Genomic DNA, 11,864 nt, shown 5'->3' on the forward strand with positions numbered 1-11,864 from the left:
TGCCACTCTCCTGGAGGAGGAGGAAGAAGACGATGTTGTGATAGTAAACATCACATGATGTATCACTAATGGTCATAAGATCAAACATTATGGCTACACATCCCGACAATCACCAGACTGTGTGTGGCACAGCACGAAGGACGGAGTCGCCCGCCAGTCTTGTACGAAGCACAATACAATATCTCACAACTTCCTGCCGCTTTCAATACTTTATATCGGTCAAGACACTCACACTACGTACGTACGTACACCGTTCTATTATCATTTGTACATCTTCATAACTGGCGTTTTCGACCTTATCTGAATGAGTCAGATCAAAGGGTTATCAGGGACACAGAACACATTACACTTGTCCACTGTCTTTGTCTTTCATACTCTATCTTTCATACTTTCTTGCCATTATTACACGAAAGTCCACTTGGGAACTTATCGTGTTTCATTTTCTCCGTGGACTCATAGGAATATATATATATATACATTTCTATATATATATATATATATATATATATATATATATATGTGTGTGTGTGTGTAAGTGCATATATATATATATATATATATATATATACGAACTCTCATGAAACATACAAACTTCCAACAGCCAGGATCGAACCCGGGACCCCTGTGCAACGGGCGGGAGAGCTACCGCTAGGCTATGATCGCCCCTGATACGGAAATAACTATTCGAATACTATGTACTCGAATGCCTTTGACCTGAAATGTAAGTTCAAGCTAGTAGGCCGACCCTGCACTTAGCTTGATTCCTTTTGTGTTCAATATATTCTTCTTCACTACATCTCCTCTCCGTAATACCTTTATCTTCACCATGCAAGGCTTATATTAATCTTCACTACAACCCCATCTTCATACGACCTTATCTTGAATAAGCTAGTTTCAAGAAAGGCTTTAGATTTTACCCGCTCACACAAACAACGTACTTACACGGGACCCCACGAGTGTAAAACTCCCTCCTAATACAGTGCAAATAGATGATTACACACACCTACACACACCACCACCACTAATAATACACAGAGAAATAGCCTTTTCGGTCGGCTTTGGATCCGCCCTTGAACGTAGTTTGGAGGATTTGGGGGATCAGGTCAATAAGGTTAAGTTCACTACAACCTCATATTCACTAACGTGTATCTTCATTACTAGTATATTTTCACTAAATAATATCATCACTATACCCTCTTCTTCACTACACTGTTATTTCTACCATACCATCATCATTGCACTCCCTAATGTTCACTTAGTTCTTATCTTCATTACATAATCATTTTGAACAAACTTCACTCTTTACTAACCCTTATCTCTACTACATTCGTATCTTCACTACATTCTTTTCTTCACCACAACCTATCTTGACAATATCCTTATCATCACTATGCTCTTCCTCGCTACACTCTCATCTTAACATCATCCTTCTGTTTACCGAACTTAGGTCAAAGTCTGACTTGAACGTAGCTTTGGAAAGTTTGTGTTCCTCATTGTGTTACCTCCTTATTATCATTGTAAAGGCAATTGTCACTACTCCCAAATAAACCCTCATCGTCACTACACTCTCATCATTATCATTACTTCTTGATGTTCAATACAAAATCTCAACATATGTATTTATCTTCACTACAGAATAACTTTCATTGCACCTTTATCTTCATTACGTCTTGTTTCAGCTACATCCGTATCTTTCATTCATTCTTATATCTTATATTAGTTACAACTTTACAATATCTTTATATCTTCTCTGTTCCGTCTTTTGGAAAATTGAAAATAAGAGGGAAGGATTTCCAGCCTCCCGCTCCCTCCCCTTTTAGTCGCCTTGTACGACACGCAGAGAATACGTGGCAAGTATTCTTTCTTCCCTATCCCCAGGGATAACAGCACCTGGTGTTCCCAGACGGTCACCCATCCAAGTACTAACCAGACCCAACGTTGCTTAACTTCCCTGATCAGACGATATACATATATATATATATATATATATATATATATATATATATATATATATATATATATATATATATAACACTGAAAACAATGAATTTCCCAAATAACAAAAATGGAAGCGCCGGGGTTTGAACCCGGGTCCTCTCGCATGCCAAGCGAGTGCTCTACCACTGAGCTACGCCCCCAAGAACATATTTTGTGTCATAGTATTATATGAAGCACTGAGATTACCACGGCAAAATAGTGTTTGACCGACCGTTGCCGACTAGCCGGCAAAATAACCACAGGGTAAATCTCCATGTTGCTGTCGTGTTTTCCTCTCAATTTTCCACGAAGAAATGAGTTTTACTTTTTTATTGTCGTTGCAATAGACTGGAACTAAGCAATAGACTGGAACTAAGCAATAGACTGGAACTAAGCAATAGACTGGAACTAAGCTGACCTGGTATGAGGTCAGAGCCCTCATTATAATCCCTGCTAACTACTGGAAGCAGATTAAGTTGTTCCACAACCGATGTCCGGCCCATGTTAACTCTGATGTGCCCAGCAGTTGGAGGAGGATCGCCAGAAGCTTCTGGAAGATTTCAAGGACGTCTTGGTGGACCTGACCCTTTCAGATAAGGTCTAAAACCTCAATTTATTGTGAAGATCTTCACTATAACGTTGGACGAACATACTGAATGTTGCACACATGTGATGCGGACAAAATGAAAAAAGAAAAACACAAAAATTATGTCTGGTGTGGGTCTCGAACCCACGACCTTGAGTGTGTCAGACTCACGCTCTACCACTGAGCTAACCAGACAATAGAAAATACGTCTGTTTCTTCAATTTGAATTAATGAAAATCTTTGCGAGGCAGCGTTAAGAAAAGAGAGATGTCTTTGACGAAATTTACTTGTTTGGCTCCTTCTTTTGTTCCTCAGTATCGAAAGTAAACATACTGAAGGATATATATATATATATATATATATATATATATATATATATATATATATATATATATATATATATATATATATATATATTGAAAAGGATCGCAATTTTGCACGTGATCAAGTATATTCTTATGAGTTCACAGGGAAAATAAACACGATAAGTTCCCAAGTGCACTTTCTTGTAAAACTCACATCATCAGGGGAGACACAAGAGAGAAATATGACAGTCAGTTGATATACAACGAAGAAACGTAGCTAGGACGCCATATGGTAAACATGTGATTGTCCAAGACAGACAACAAGCGTATCATAAAGTTATTATGTGGACAAGAAGGTGAATTGTTTACAAATTTTATCAAGATTAAAGTTATCAAATTTGTATAGACCATCACTAATATTAAGATTATAATTCTTTGTGTATTCAGTAATAGAAGATTCAATTATATTTTTCGTGGTACTTGAGTTAGAGTTAAAAACTGAGATGGCATTATTGACTCTAATTCCAGTATCACGAGAAATATCATTGAATCTTCTATTGTTAAATACACAAAGAATTATAAACCTTAAGGAAGCAACATGGCGGTCAAAAATAAGCTGCAGGAATGAAGTTTATGAATGGAATATTAGTGAGACGATCCAAATGACGAATGAATGAGAGCGTAGTCAACATACAATATAAAATGACATATTATGAATGGCAGCCAGGCAAGTAACGGCCCAACTGAATGGATGGATTTAAAAGTTCGCGTTATATGACGAATTTTGATAGATTATCCAAATTTCCATTCCAGTTATGAAACTTAATGGTTGTGTTCAGTTCTAGAGACAAAGTTAAAAGGTTTGTGTTTCAGAGATGAACCACAAAGGATATCGTTAAATTAACTTACATTAAAATTTGTCAATTAAGTGAATCATTTTGTACAATAGCTGTAATTTGACAGAGTTAAAAGTTCGCAATTTCATTACAATTCTAATTTAAAAGTTTCAGATTCAATGATGGTTTGCACAAGTTTAACGTACATTTAAGGTTTCTGTTTATATGACGCATCTTAAAGGACTCTGTTAAAATAACGCAGCAGGAAGGTTTACGTTCAAATGACGGTGGTTAAATGTTTATTGATGAATGGTAGATTTAAATGGTAGATTTACTGTGTCTTCACCAACAATTGGAAAACAGTGACCGCCCCACGGTATCTTCACTACCACTGAGGTTACACTAACTGCATTACTATATCATTAAAATCATGATCAGAATATCTTCCTTACTGTATCTTCACCAACAATTGGAAAACAGTGACCACCTCACGGTATCTTCACTACCACTGGGATTACAATAACTTCACAACTATATCCTTAAAATTCTATTAGAGTTACTGTATCTTCATAAACAACAGGACAACAGTGACTGTCATACTGTATCTTCACTACCATTGAAATTACAATAAATGCATTACTATATCCATAAGACTGGATTAGAATAACTTTCTTAATATATCTTCACTAACCACTGGACAACAGCGACCGCTCAACTGTATCTTCACTACAACTGAGATTACAGTAACTGTATTACTATATCATTGAAACTGGATTAGAATACCTTACTGTACCTTCACCAACAATTGGAAAACAGTGACCACCACACGGTATCTTCACTACCACTGGGATTACAGTAACTTCACAACTATATCCTTAAAACTGGATTAGAGTAAGTTACTGTATCTTCACAAATAACTAGACAACAGTGACCGTCATACTGTATCTTCACTACCACTAAAATTACAGTAAATGCATTACTATATCCATAAGACTGGATTAGAATAACTTTCTTAATATATCTTTAATAACAACTGGACAACAGCGACCGCTCAACTGTATCTTCACTACTACGGAGATTACAGTAACAGCATTTCTATATCCTTGATACTCGATTCAAATAACTTCCTGATTATATCTTCACTACCAACTGGAGTATAGTCACTTTATTCATATACCTCCAATACAGTGTCTTACATTGCCAGTAGTGTACATATAACAAATATATATTAACATATTCCCAGTCTGGGTTGTCATACACACAGTACGTAAAGAAGAGGTTATTTCTTATATTTGCTCTCGTTCTCCCAGTCTCCCCAAAGATCCAATACCAAACGTCATTGACCAAAGAAAGTCTCAGTCTATCTTTCGTGATTTTTATTTGAAACATATAACTTCACTACTATGTGAGAGTTGAAATTCACCATATTTCCGTAAGTATCCAGGATATACTTTGTAATGACTGGCTTTCATTTTGTTCAGGTTAAGAGTTGGAGATTATCGATAGTAATGACAGACACAATCGATCATATGGAAAGGCCAAGGGTTTTGGAAATGGAACCAAAGCCCCAAAGAGATTCCCGAAGAAGACGACGACGACCACGACGACCACGATCACACAACCAGCAGAGAGTGGACCATTCCACATATACCCAGGATTATGAAATAGGAGAACAATACACGACCATGGAAGTTCCAGAAGAAACTACAATGGTGCCTGACATGGGGCCATTCCCATCATACACTGACATGGTACCATTCCAACCACACTCTGACATGGTAGTAGTCCCACAATCCCCTCACATGTTCCAGGGTCATACAGAAAGTCCAGGGGTTTTGGAAATGGAACCTACGCCCCAAAGAGATCCCCGAAGAAGACGACGACGACGACGACGACGACCACGCCACCAGCAGAGCGAGGACCATTCCACATGTCCCCAGGGTTATGAAATAGGAGAACAACACACGACCATGGAGGTTCCAGAAGAAACTCCAATGGTGCCCTTGGAGGTTCTCCCACCACCCCCTCCGGAAGAAGTAGTGCCACCACCCCGTCCCCGGGAACTTCCTACACCAACCTGTTCCCAGGAACTTCTCCCTCTACCCCGTTCCGTGGAAATTCTCCCTATACCCCGGCCCCTGGTTCTACTCCCACTACTCCGTTCTCGCCAACTTCCACCACCCCTTACCCGGGAACTTCTCCCACCACCCACTCCCTTGGTTATCATCCCACCATCCCGTCCCCTGGCTCTCCTCCCACCAACCAGAACCAGTCACCTGGATCTCCTCCCACTACCTTTTCCCCTGCTTCTCCCAGCACCCCGTCTCTTGGCTCTACTCCCACCACCCCGTCTATTGGCTATACTCCCAGCACCCCGTCGCCTGGCTCTACTCCCACCACCCAGTCGCTCGGAAATCCCAATACTCCTGTCCCCAGGGAATACTTCCACCACCCCGTCCCCTGGCACAACTACCACTACCCCTGTCTTCCGCCTCGACCTTGGAGTTTCCGGAGAAGCCTCCAGAGTTGACTGCTGCCATGGTCCTAGTGAGTGCAGAAAAAAGCCTCGCTCCACTTTCCGACGTACCTTATCCCGTTGTCTAAGGTGGCTCGGCAGGATCACTTGTCCCTGTTGTGTTAGACGTCCTCGGGTTTCTGGTCATTGAGAGCCAGGCAGGCACTGACACCTTTTAGTTATCCCCAACGCCATGACCTGGCAGCTAAAATGGATATTTCATTTCTAAAATGGCTGTAAATATATGCTGTAGCTGCAGTGAACAGAGAAACTCGACTGTGTCATATACACCTCAGCTGCAGTGAACAGAAAAAAAATGACAAGACATATGCATATGCAATCTTGCCACAGTCAACAGAGTAGGTCATACGTATCTATCTACCTATCTATCTATCTATCTATCTATCTATCTATATTTCTATCTTTCTATTTGTCCATAACTCTGATACCTATTCCCATCAGGAACTTCCATCAAGGGGGTTGCCTCAGCAATAGTCTCCACTTAACTCTGTCCTTACTTGCCTCTCTCGCATATACCATTACACACGTTCTTCCACTATTTCTCTTCCACTCTATGGACTTCCTTTCACACCAACCCTTCTCTTTCATTCTCTTTCCTCATGTCACAGGTGGTCTTCCTCTCACATCAACCCCTTTAACTCTACTATCACACATTCTGTAAACGGCACATCTTCCATTCCAACCACGAGCCCAAACCACCTCAAAGTATGTTTCACCTAGTCTACCACTCCACAATTTATTCCGTTTACATTCCCTGTCATACCAGATCTCTCATACACCCCCTCATTTCATATCTCACTCCATCTAGTCATACCACATGCTCCTATCATATCGTGTTTCATTTTCCCTGTGGACTCATATATATATATATATATATATATATATATATATATATATATATATATATATATATATATATATATATATATATATATTTTTTTTTTTTTTTTGCTTTGTCGCTGTCTCCCGCGTTTGCGAGGTAGCGCAAGGAAACAGACGAAAGAAATGGCCCAACCCACCCCCATACACATGTATATACATACGTCCACACACGCAAATATACATACCTACACAGCTTTCCATGGTTTACCCCAGACGCTTCACATGCCCTGATTCAATCCACTGACAGCACGTCAACCCCGGTATACCACATCGATCCAATTCACTCTATTCCTTGCCCTCCTTTCACCCTCCTGCATGTTCAGGCCCCGATCACACAAAATCTTTTTCACTCCATCTTTCCACCTCCAATTTGGTCTCCCACTTTTTGAAAAAGAAGACATTGAATGGAGAAATTACTGAGGTAATCTCCAAAGATGATTACTGGTCTGAGAAACAAATTCAGAGAGCAGATTAAACGACTTAAATCCATTCAGCTTTACGGAAAAGAAGTTTAAGTGATCCTATACAGGTATATGAAGTTATTGTAATGGCATCCCTTTAAGCTTGATATTTTTACTTCCTGTAACTAGTTCCAACAATTAAAACAATATTCAGCATTGTGATTTAAGTGACTGAATTTAGGATGCATTTGGATCTGTCAAAAATTGTATCTAGCAAATACTTCAACTTTCAACTGACCCATTCTATCTTTTTTATTCATTTCATCTCAGTTTATCATCTTCCTGTTACTGTTTAATATTAACAGTAGCCCGTCTACGTAGTTGGGGCTCTGAAGCAAAGGAAAGTTTTTCTAGCCCAGGTTAGGTTAGCATCTAAACCAAACCTAAATGACCTTACCTTAGAAATATGTTCAGACAGTACCTTCTGAAAATATTTCTTAAGGTAAGGTCGTGGGGATTAGTTTAGGTGCTAACTAAACCTTGACTAGAAAAAGTTTGCTTTAAAACCACAACTAGTTGAAAGGCCTACTTTAAGTGGTGATACTGGAATTCATTTGCTCCAGTGTGCTCATCCGTCCGTTTGTTTTATGTCCATCTAAAGATGCATACGTTCAATTTTTGATGTAGATTGATTTCCTATCTTAGTTTCGTCTACGGAATTTTACGTCTTCAGTTCAGCACACCATTGTGGTAATGAAGGGAAAGTCACCACTTTCATAAGCCGAGTGCACGTAGCTTATCCCACCTCGTTAGAGAGAAAACTTACCTGTATTTGAATTAATGAACGGGCAAAGAGAAGACAAAACTCTAATACACATTTATTATACAACTATATAATTTATATCATATACATTATCACATTTCCTGCACTTTCCATCACAAATTTGCTGAGGTCATAGCCTTGAAGTTACCATTACCTTACAACCTTTAGGATGGTGGTCTACAACACCTCTAGACTGATGGAGAAAGCGAAAAGTTTCGTTTTACTATTAAGACCACAGAAATGCGGTAATTCCACTTCACTACCACTAACTACTAGTTATTTTACTTGTTGATTTTCACGGCTAAGATTTTCATCCTCTGAGCGAAGCCATACAATAATCGTCCTTATCTACTCTGAGCATTGGATAGCCTCCTGATGATCAAGATTGCTGTTTTGGTTGTCCGTTTCCCTTGTTACTGCTGCGCCTCACTGCACACCTTACATGAGTGCCTTCCACAGTATTAGGGACAGCTGCTGGGCCTCACTGTAGCTACTTCTGGGACGGTTGCCAATCTCCCTCGTATTCCCTCATGACCACAGCGCCAAACCGACTCCCGCCATCAGGCCGAAATGCACAAACATTTCTGACAAAATTGAGACAACCGCTTTCGCGTCAGTTTTGACACCAAGTGAATTTATACGACAATTACGTTCAAGATGCTTGGTTTTTCGTTCATGGATTGAACAGAAGCAACCAACGATGGTTGCTACTGCCCAATCCATGAAGTCCCCCCCACCACGGAAAGGTAACCAAGCTTCGGGGGGGATGGGTGTTTACCCTGACGCCAACGGAGAAACTCAATACAATATTTTTATTATAACTTTCCTTAATCTTGAAAAATGAATCAATGAGAGGGATCAATAGCCCCAGTCATATGAAGATTGGCTAACCGAGTCCTTGCACAAAGTGATTTCTTTGAGGGTTGCTTTATGGAAGGCACGGTAGCGTCGGAAGAGTTTCATTTTTTCTTTGAAGACGAAGGAAATTATCCCCGTGAATTTATGTATTTTTTTTTTTTTGGGGGGGGGATAATGTTCCCATATTTTTTCTTTGTTTTTCAACGTCCCTACGTAGATATTATGTGTCATCCACTACTGGGAGAAAGCCAGACTTCCGCCAGATTAACGTTATCCTTGGCGAGGCGAAACTAAAGTTGTCTTGGTGTTGGTTCCTTAGTGATAACCCAAACACAAACACAAACACACCTCCAGTGTCCACTCTAGGGCCGTGTTTTCCTGCAGCACCAGCAGGAAGAAAGAACTCAGGTTCCTCACCAACTGAATCTTTTGGCACGGGGAGCGTGTGTCATCTCGACACGCCTTTTAACGCCCGTACGTGGTGCGGAGTGCAGTCGGTCTGTAACGTAGGACATGTCATGTGTTACTGGTCCCAGTCGGTCTAGAACGCTGGGCCTGACATGTGTTGGGGGACCAAGTCGGTCTTGAATGGTGGGCCTGACGTGTGTTGGGGGACCAAGTCGGTCTTGAATGGCGGGCCTGACAGGTCTTGAGACCTGCCATGTGTCCCTGAAGGTGGGCCTGACAAGTGGGGTGGGCTGCATTTCCTCATGGATGGTGGGTCTGGTAGGGCGTGTGGGCTGCAGTGCCACTTGAGTGGGCGAGGTCACTTGGTCAGCATCAGTGGGACGGTGAGGTTTCACTTTTGCACAGCGACCGTTGACGGAGAGTGGTGTCACGTCGGCAAGAAGTGCCTTCTTGTAGGAGGCATAGCAGGAGTACTGGATGACGGCAATCCCGCGGTGGTTCTCGTAGGTCGTGTAGGACTGCATGTCGAAGCGAACGATGTCGCCGAACTGCTTGAAGAATTCCCAGACGTTCGTCCTTGAGATTTTGTATGGAACGTTGACGACCCTGATGGTATACCTCTGCAGGACGGTTTTGAGAACCCCTTGCAACTGCTCGTTGGTGGGCACGATGACATGTATGTCGTCATCATCGCAGCCCAACTCATCTATATGTGGGAGTCGGGTCTCGTGTGGTGGACGGTCCAGCAAATCATCCTCATCGTGGAAAGGCAGGTAGGCCTGGTCAAGGAGGGCGACCCAGAGCACCTGCTGCTGCTCGACCACCTCCACAACTGAGCTTTTTGCAAAATCTTCCATGTTGAAGATACTATGATTACGTTGTGCACTTTACGAAGTAACCTCGGTTATCCTTGTATGTCCACAAATATAGTGAGTCTATATTGATATGGAAAAATATAGTAAGGTACCTCCATGCTCTAATATCCCACATAGCAACAAAAGCATAGTCGACTTCGGCGATTTTTAATGTAGAGACCATCTAAAATATTGTAGGTGGGTTAATGGTTGTTACATGGTGACCAGGGGTACAGGTGGATGGGACAGACTGGATATGGTGAAGGTCGATAGATCGGACAGACAGGGTATAGTGAATATCCATAGATGGGACAGACTGGGTACAGTGAAGATTGATAGATGGGACAGACAGGGTATAGTGAATATCCATGGATGGGAGAGACTGGGTACAGTGAAGATTGATAGATGGGACAGACAGGGTATAGTGAATATCCATAGATGGGAGAGACAGGGTGTAGTGAAGATGCATACATGGGACTGAGAGGGTACAGTGAAGATTCGTAGATGGGACAGACAGGGTATAGTGAAGATGTGTAGATGGCACTCACATTATAATGAATTGATTGATGGGACAGACAGGGTATAGTGAAGATTGATAGATGGGACAGGCTGGGTATAATGAAGATCCATAGATGGGACAGATGGTATAGCGAAGATGTGTAGAAGGGACACACAATATAATGGATTGATGGGGCAGACAGGGTATAGTGAAGACCCATAGATGAGATGAGCTGGGTGCTGGGTATAGTGAAGATCCATAGATGGGACAGGCTGGGTGCTGGGTATAGTGAAGATCCATAGATGGGACAGAGGGTATAGTGAAGATGCGTAGACGGGACTCACATTATAATGAATTGACTGATGGGACAGACAGGGTATAATGAAGATTGATAGATGGAAATGTTGGCACAAACAAACAATGGCCAGGTGGTCCTGAGTAGCAGTTCTCTGTTACTTGCAGGCCAGAACTTAATGATGGTGAGAGATAATGGTGTCTCCCTCTGTAGTGAACATGATGGTGAGAGATAATGGTGTCTCTCTCTGTGGTGAACATGATGGTGAGAGATAATGGTGTCTCTCTCTGTAGTGAACATGACGGTGAGAGATAATGGTGTCTCCCTCTGCAGTGAACATGATGGTGAGAGATAATGGTGTCTCTCTCTGTAGTGAACATGACGGTGAGAGATAATGGTGTCTGTGATTCGGTACTTAGAACTCACATGAGATTAATCAGATATATGATTATGAGCAGAAAAAGATGTTATCTATGTGTGATATGCAAGAGGAGGAAAACTACTCCCACACATCACATTTTACACACATTTCCACAGGACAAAGAGAGGTAAGGGGCATTGCTGTGATGGAATTGGTAAGACATTCATAAATATAAACGTAGAT

At 41.3% G+C, this 11,864-nt stretch overlaps 1 non-coding gene across 1 annotated transcript; it reads right to left on the minus strand.

Moving 5' to 3' along the window:
• Positions 1–2,686: 2,686 nt before the first annotated feature.
• On the minus strand, positions 2,687–2,758 carry TRNAV-GAC (transfer RNA valine (anticodon GAC)). Its single transcript has one exon. It is a non-coding gene; the product is annotated as a tRNA-Val (tRNA).
• Positions 2,759–11,864: the final 9,106 nt, after the last annotated feature.

Source organism: Panulirus ornatus, chromosome 42 (genome assembly GCF_036320965.1).
Source record: "Panulirus ornatus isolate Po-2019 chromosome 42, ASM3632096v1, whole genome shotgun sequence".
Classification (NCBI taxonomy): domain Eukaryota; kingdom Metazoa; phylum Arthropoda; class Malacostraca; order Decapoda; family Palinuridae; genus Panulirus; species Panulirus ornatus.